General features: G+C 39.6%; 1 non-coding gene across 1 annotated transcript; it reads left to right on the forward strand.

Annotated features, from left to right (window-relative positions):
• Nucleotides 1–620: 620 nt before the first annotated feature.
• Nucleotides 621–774, forward strand: LOC131063479 (U12 minor spliceosomal RNA). Its single transcript, XR_009111073.1, has one exon. It is a non-coding gene; the product is annotated as a U12 minor spliceosomal RNA (small nuclear RNA).
• Nucleotides 775–8,406: the final 7,632 nt, after the last annotated feature.

The raw sequence follows: 8,406 nt of genomic DNA on the forward strand, positions 1-8,406 counted from the left end.
TATTTTCCATGGTGCCACTTCTTACTTGAGAATAGAGCTTAAGCCCCCTCTTCATAAGACCTCAACCTAATAATCCTTAATTTTGGTGGATTTGGTAATGTGGGATTTGTAGTGGACTAGAGCTACAGGGAACAATTCCTCTTCATGTTACGCGGTCCCATATTTTTCAGGAAAATGGAACAGAGGAGGAAAAATCTTGCTTGTATCGACCATGTTTCTGCTCTATTGCTTGTAGTGACACTCTGCGAGTAGTTGTGTTTCTCTTCGGCCCTAGAAACAGCCATGGAAAATGACACTCAAAACCTTCCCCGATAAAAACTGGGACAGAAAGCTTGAACCAAAATCCGTAGCTATGAGGGGCGTTTGTTTCGGTTACTTTATTCTATCTACAAAACAACGATTTGTTACGGCTGGGGAAAACGGGCGAGAAGGGAAAAAACGGCAGGAAAGAGGGAAAACAATGGCGGATAAAACGCGAAAAAGGAAATAGCCTATCGGCTAACAAGAAATTAGTGGAGACATGCTGAGAACTAAAAAATAATTTAGTCCCACATGCAGAAAGAGCATTCATCTTGAGGAATGGGAAGGCTTTAAATAAAGACGATAGCATATTTGACAAATTGCCTTAAACTAATGAGTAAGGAAAACAAAGTGAGCAGTGGAAACTGCTCACAGCGCCTATAGACTAGAGCGCAGCGATTTTTGGAGGGGTGATAGGCTGGCCGAGTGTTGATACTGCCTACTTTGCAGAACTCGCTCGAGCGGGCCTCCCTAAAACCTCACCACAGGTCAAATTACAAATTGGAAAGTTTTGGTATAAACCTCTTACTAGCTCAAATATTAAATTGGAAAATTTCATTTGTTCCTGCCAATTTAGGAGAGTTACCGGGCCTAGGGTTTCTCAGAAGCTTGCTCTCACATGGTTTCTACTTGGGTGTCTTTCTGGTGGATCATCATCCGTCCAAAATGGCTTTCCTACTTATTTTGCAGCGGATGTTAAGAAAGCGTAAACAGGTGGAGTGGGCAGGGTGCGGCCATACCCCAGCTTGGCCCGAGTCTGCAAATGGAGTATGCGCTCCACAAGGGGGAGTGATGTGATGGAGGGAGACGGCACGGAGGCCCTGATCACTCTCTGTAGGGTCAGGGCCAGCTTGGAAAAGGATCGGTGGTGAGTTATGAGATGGCTCGTGAAAACCCATGTAGGAATGTAGAGTCGAAAGGGCAAGAGGAGGCTATGATGAGGAGTGGACTGGGCGGAGAGGAAAGTTGTAGTAAGGGTTGTGTATTTGGGGAGGGCAAAGTGATGAGGCCAAACAAAACTGTCAGATCTGCCAAGATGATTTTGGATCAAGGAAATGGAAAATGAAATGAAATGGTCTGCCAAGATGATTTTGGATCAGGAAATGGCAAATGAAATGAAATGGCAGGAAATGGAAAATGAAATGGCAGGCATCTTTTGGGAGGTTTAAAGGATTTTGGTTGAGTCTTAGTGACTTAAACAATGGACATTTGGGGCTCTTTAATGAGAGGGGTAAACCAATACATGCCAGATTCAACTTCAAAACTAAGGCAATATTAAAACCATTAGGTCGTATTTCACTTTATCATTAAATCATTTATGTAAATGTTAAACACAATCACATGTTAATACATGAGAACACTTGAGCAGGGAATAAACCAATACATGTCAGATTCAACTTCAAAACTAAGGCAATATTAAAATCATTAGGTTGTATTTCACTTTATCATTAAATCATTTATGTAAATGTTAAACACAATCACATATCAATACATGAGAACACTAGATATACATGGAAACCTAGAAGGAAAAATCTACGGTGAGAATAATTACTTTGATCTACTATTTGAATCCATCTTCACAAAGATAATAAGGAACTCACAATATTTTGCAGGCAACAACTCGAAAGAATTTACACCCCGAGATGGAGACACAAATCCCCAATCAGATTTGTAGGCACCAACCTACAAGAGACACTAATCTCCTAATCCAAAGAAATGAGCACCAATTCAGATAGAGGCACCAACCTCAAATACAAATAAGAGATAAAAAAGATATATTTTGCAAGCCTTCACAATTCAACCTTCAACATCTATCTAATCTAATCTGCATCAAAGCACTCTGGTAGTGTGTATAAGATTTGCAACTTGATTTGCACACTTCAACTCATCTTTACTCCTTATTGAATATATAAATTGTGAAAATTTTGCCACTTGTGCCAACACCCTCACACTATAATGGAATTGATGAACATTATATATGTATTGCTATGTTAATTGCATCTTCATATTGGCCTAGAACAGGTTTAAAACATCCACAAGTCAGCGAAGAGTGAATTCCTCAAACCCAATGTGTAGTCAACTCAATCCTAAAGCCAACACATTGCACCGAGAGCATGAGCACACTACAAACTAATTTGGTCCCAAACCACCTTCACACGCTTTCTCTAGCTAGCACATGTTACCTTCCTTTGGCACATCTAATTGGAATATCTATATAGATAATGAAACAACGGTGTAAACATTATGTCACTTCTAACTTTCTATCCACTTGACAGAATTCTTTGAAACTCTAGAATAACATGCTTCATGTGTCACTTTACTTCCAAACCACAATCCATGAAACCTCACTACGGTAGATTGCGGCATAAAAACCATGACAATGCAACTAGGTGCACATACTGTCTTTGAACCACATAACTCAAAAACATTCTCACAAACATGATATATGATCAGGATCAACTAATACTGGTACATGATGACAATAATAAAAGATCAATCCAACAATACTTGACTTTGTCCTTCATTATTTCTTAAATGCCCTGACATGACATGTTAGAAGTAATTAATGCTATAACAAACTCCTTGATCCTTTGACATCAATGACAACACACAATACTTAGAACATCTTTGACATCAATGACACCACTATATTCAACAATTTCCCTTTTTGTCATTAATGGAAAACCACAAAATGCTCTCTTTGTGATAAACACTTCTATGTTTGAATCTTCTTACTAAAGCATTTTGGCTTTCTCTCAACCCCTCTTACATCAATGGAAAATGGATACTTTGATCCCTGCTCTAGGAATTTCACCCCCCCTGCATAATACAACCCATGCATTGTACATTTTTCACTTCACAAGACCATTGTGTCTACATGCAATAGGGAGTCAACGCTCCCCCTAAATCTATACTTCCTCTTTAATTAAAAGGAGAGAGATATCTCTCTAATCTTCTACATGGAATTCTCAAATGTGTTATCCTACTCCACCTTTTTGTACCATGACCAACTTTCATATTTTTTTGTCATGAGAGACTTTCTATTTCCTTGATCTCATTGAGATTATCACTTTCTATGCTACAACGCTCACAACAAGATTGCCAGTACATTTTTCTCTAATATAGCATTCTTCCACATTGGATGAAGCATTGTAGCCTTTGCCTCCTAATCCATCACTCTTTTAAATTTGGCATGTAGTGTTGTTTGAACACTTATTGTCTTTCACTTTTGTTCATCTTGCTTTCTTTTCCACACCTTCTTGGAGTAATTCCTATGATCGATAGAGGTGCTTTCCTTTCCATCTCATTTAGAAGTCTTCATGAAACCACTTCTATAAGGTCTTGTACTATGTCCAAAATTGTTGCACTTATAACATATGACATTGAAATCAACCAAGGGAGCAAATGCATTTATGCTTACAAAATTATTCTTCCTTATAAGATTCCTTCTACAAACTACCACCTTATGTCCAAAATGATAGCAATTGCAACAATACCTAGAAAAAGAATGTTTGGCCTTGGTGTTTTTGCGCTTGTACTTTTGGATTTCATCAAGTCTAGATGTCTTCTTATGTCTATGAATATGGATGAACCCATCATTTTCTTTCTTGTTGCCCTTAATTATCTTGAACTTGTTGTCACAAAGGATTGTGCCCAATTGCTCAAGTTCTAAAGCTCAACAATCCTGTGCAACATGGTGTGTGAGGTAAATATGTGTGCTAAACTAATAGGATTGAAACAACAAGGAAATCAACCAAGCAAGCCATTAACTCAAACACCTCAAGATTGGGATATAAAAAGAAAGAAATGAAGTATCAAAAGCATGAAGCAAAGTAAATGCAAACCACATTTACCAACTTTGATTCTATTTTCCCATGATTGGATGTGCACTCAAGACGTAGCTAGTGTTCGATTGCTCCCTGATGTGTGATTTGATGATTGGATTCAAGATGTATGGATTGGATGAGTGGATACAAATGTGTATTTTGACATTATGATAGCATGGATGTATAAAAGTGAAGAATGAAAACCCGCATAATAACAATGCATTGCATAAAAGGTGGAGGAGTTGATAGAAAAAGAGAGGGGATTAAATAGGATTGGAAGGGATTGGAAAATGCAACACTTGTAGCAATCCTAGAAATGACAAGTGGAACAAGATTCTACACTTGTCCTGACAAGTGGCTCAAAAGGGAGAGACAAGAGTCCTTAAGAAAGACACATATCAAAAGAGGTTTGAATTGTGTCCTCAAGGACACATGTCTCTTTTGGGAGGAAGCCACCGAAAAAAGGAATCAAATTTCCTAATATTAAGGAAATTAGGGGAATATGTGTGCACACACATGTGAGGGGAAGTTAGGATAAGGTTAGTTTGAGGGGAAAGGGTTGTTTAGACCCAAGGGTTAGATTGAAGGTTAGGTTGGAAGGGGGTTAGTTAGGTAGTTGAAAGTTAGGAGCCATGTGACATATTTAAATAATTGTTTAAATGAGGCGAGGAAAATTAATTAATTAAATAGATTGGAGAGGGGCATTAATTAATTAGAAATTAATTAATTCAAGGATTGGAAAGGGGGGAATTAATTAATTAGTTAAATTAATTCAAGGGATGGGCTTAATTAATTAAGATATTTAATTAATTAAATGGTTTAAAGGGAATAAATTTGACTAAATTAATTAGCCAAATTTAAACGTCTATATTTTGCCCTCTTTGCGGTGGCGCTAGAATAGCGTCGATGCGAAGACAATAAGACACTTGTGAGAGAAGAAAAAGGAAGGGTGATCAAGAAAGGAGCGAGAAAATGCCCCAAGCGGACAAAGGAACGGGTAGGGGTGCCCCCTCGAGAGGTTGCATGGGGAGAAAGGGTTGGGCGACGTCTCGAAACATTGCCCCAATGGATAGGATTGAAAGAAAGAATCACGAGAAGAGGAGATAATGCGAATGAAGTGGAGATGAAGATGGAAACATCATGGAGCGCAAGCACCCGTAAAAACTGGACGTCATGTAGCACTTATTTTGATTTGGTAGTGTCTATGAGTCACCAAGGTATAAGGAACCAGGGTGGAATTTCACAACCAATGCATGGACTAACACAATAAACAAACACACAGGCTAATATAGCACCACACAGAGTTACAGAGGCCTTGCAAGCAACTGTGCTAGAATAACCCCAAGCAGAAGATATGCCCCAATGTAACATGAGATAATAGAGACCTCATCAAGGTACAACAAGGAACACATCCAAAAGACACGCCAAGAAAAAAACCAAAAGCAACAAGATCACATCCCGAGCCTTGTTATTCCCAGCGCACCATGATATAAAGGATCATGGTGACCAAGAGGAAATGGAGCCCGAGGAGCTTTAAAATATAAAAAAGAATCAAAGACAACACGAGGGCCTCAAATATATTTTGTCAAAAGGATTTGATCATGATTTGATGATGTCTGGTTTCAGGAAGGATATATCTTGTATAAGACAAAAATGATCAAGACGTCTAGTTTTAGGAAGGATACATCCTGTATAAGACTAAGATAGATCAAAACGTCTGGTTTCAGGAAGGATACATCATGTATAAGACAAATGATGGGTGTTGGTGAGAAGGATACATCTCGGAACAACACCAAGATAAAAGATTAATGATGACCAACAAAAGGATCTAATAGGATCATGATGACCAAGATGCTCAAAGATGATTGTTGAAGATCCAGTTGATATGATATGATCTCGAAAGACTGGACCAACACACGACTATGTATAGCGACACCTATATACAAGATGTACAAGAGATATGGATGATGGAAGAAGACCCAGAGATAGGCTTGATGTTGCCCGAGTCAAGAGGAAAAGCGGTGAGAGATTGAGGACAGTGATTGGGAATGATACATCCTAATGATAATGAGAAGACTATGATTGACACCTACAGCAAGGCTGGGAACAAGACCAAGGATGCGATTGGATGATTGGATTAGTGATCAAGGCTTGCGGCAAGGCTGGGAACAAGACCAAGGAAGCGATCGGATGATTCGATTAGCATTTGATTTTAGGATAGCTGAGGAAGATGGATAGGATTACAAGGAGAGGATGTACTGATAGGAAAGAATGGCACTAGATTGCGAGGGGTGGCCTAGAGCTAGATACCAATGACAAGGGATGCACGAGGCAATGGAATGATATGAAAAGAGGGATGAAAGGATGGAGGATAGGATGAAAAGGTTTAGGAGATGGAAGCATTATGAATGTGGCTAGGAGATGAAATGATGAGGGACAAAGCGATGGAGGAATGGGGAGATAAGGATAGGTGGATGGATCAAGTTATGGATGAAGTGATCGAGGAACTGGGAGATCCAAGGATTGGTGGATGAATGGATACAGATGAAGGGATGGAGGAATTGGGAGGTAAGGATAAGTGGATGGATGAATACGATAAGATGACTGGCAGGAGGATATGAAGTTGAGGGAAGTGGATGGAAGACAAGGTGATAGGTGGATGGGGATCACGAAGATAGGTGAAATGATTACATGGAATGGAGGAAGGATGGGTGGATACGAAGGCGAATGGAGGAAAAGTGTGATGGGGAAATGGAGGCCAAGAGGTGTCCAAAGCATGTATGCATGGTGGCCTTTTCTTTTTATCAAGATCCAAAGGAGGATGAAGGAAGTGAAATGGATTGGATGTGATGGATATGGTAGGTATATGGAGACGAAGGGGGAAATGGCTACATGGCTAGAAGAAATTGCCCCCAAGTGCAGAGAGCAAAATTATGAGGGGAATTGTGCATGACACCTGTTTGCCAAGTTTTCATCATGGTACTTGTCTAAGGCACCTATTTGCCAAGTTTTCACCATTGGACAATCTTTTTTCTCTTTACTCTTTTTCCTTTTTCTTTTTTGGATTTTTTTTTGTGGGGGGAGGAAATTTATGGATGGAGATAAATGAGGATAGATGGATTTGGAGGATAGGTTACAAGGGAGATGGATGAAGGACTCAAGCATCAAGTTCCATATCAAGGTAATAAAATCCCATTTGGAGTGATTACCGAGTGTTGGTACAACTTTATTAGGAATGAGTGAATTATGCAAAGGCTTGGATTAGATGGTTTTGACAGGGAATGCAAGGGAGATGGTGGTGGCAAGTGTTTGGATGGAATGAGTGAAAGTGAGTGTGATGGGGGGATGTTGTCAGGACCAACATTGGCACATGTTGTGGAGGAAGTGGGATGAGTGGAGGGGAGATGGATGTAGCATGTGGATGGGATGGATGAATTATGATAGGGAGCTTTGGGACATAGGGACACAAAATAGATGTAGGAGATGGAGGGGGAGAATGTTTAGCTGATGTAGTAGTAACTTTGGATGCCATTGGAAATTTTTCTTTTGGATGCACTGCTCCTTTTTTCTTTGGATTCCACATTGTTTTTGCTTTTGCTTTAGTGGGCCTTTGCGGCCTATGGGATTCATTGCATTTTTGTATCAAATTTTGCACTATTAGAACATGTATTTTTTAGTGGACATGGTCATCTTTAGATCGATGTGGATGTTTGGCTTTATGCATTTTTTATTTTGGCATCCAAATTTATGCTAGTAGCCTTGGAAGGAGTGTGCGAAGGTGTAGGATATGGAGGAATTATGGACGAAGTGATGGATGCAGGATGTTTGATGGAATGTAGGGATATGTGCCTTTGTTGATCCTGGTTAGGAATGAAAGGAGAAGAAGGTTCATGATGGGTGATGGGGATATGGGATCTGCATATGGAAGGATGGGTAGGAAAAGATGGAGGATGGGATTTTGGGATATAAGGGCCCAAAATGGATTTAGCATGTGGGGGATATATGAAGGTAGACTTTGGGATATAGGTACCCAAAATGGATTTAGAGGATGAAGGAGGAAGATGGATGGTTGTTTTAGATTTATACGATGGAGGAGGGGGAATGACGATAAATGATTTGGAGGAACGATGGGAAGATGGGATGGTAGGTTTGGAAGCATACTTGAATTTTGCATTAGTTGTACCAAATTTTTTGGATGAAGTGTCTTGGGATATGTAACTAAGACCTTAAGATCCTGGATGTGCGTTAACATGGTTTGGCTCCAAAATACCTTTCTCAT

This window comes from Cryptomeria japonica, chromosome 7, assembly GCF_030272615.1.
Source record: "Cryptomeria japonica chromosome 7, Sugi_1.0, whole genome shotgun sequence".
NCBI classification, from domain to species: Eukaryota; Viridiplantae; Streptophyta; class Pinopsida; order Cupressales; family Cupressaceae; genus Cryptomeria; species Cryptomeria japonica.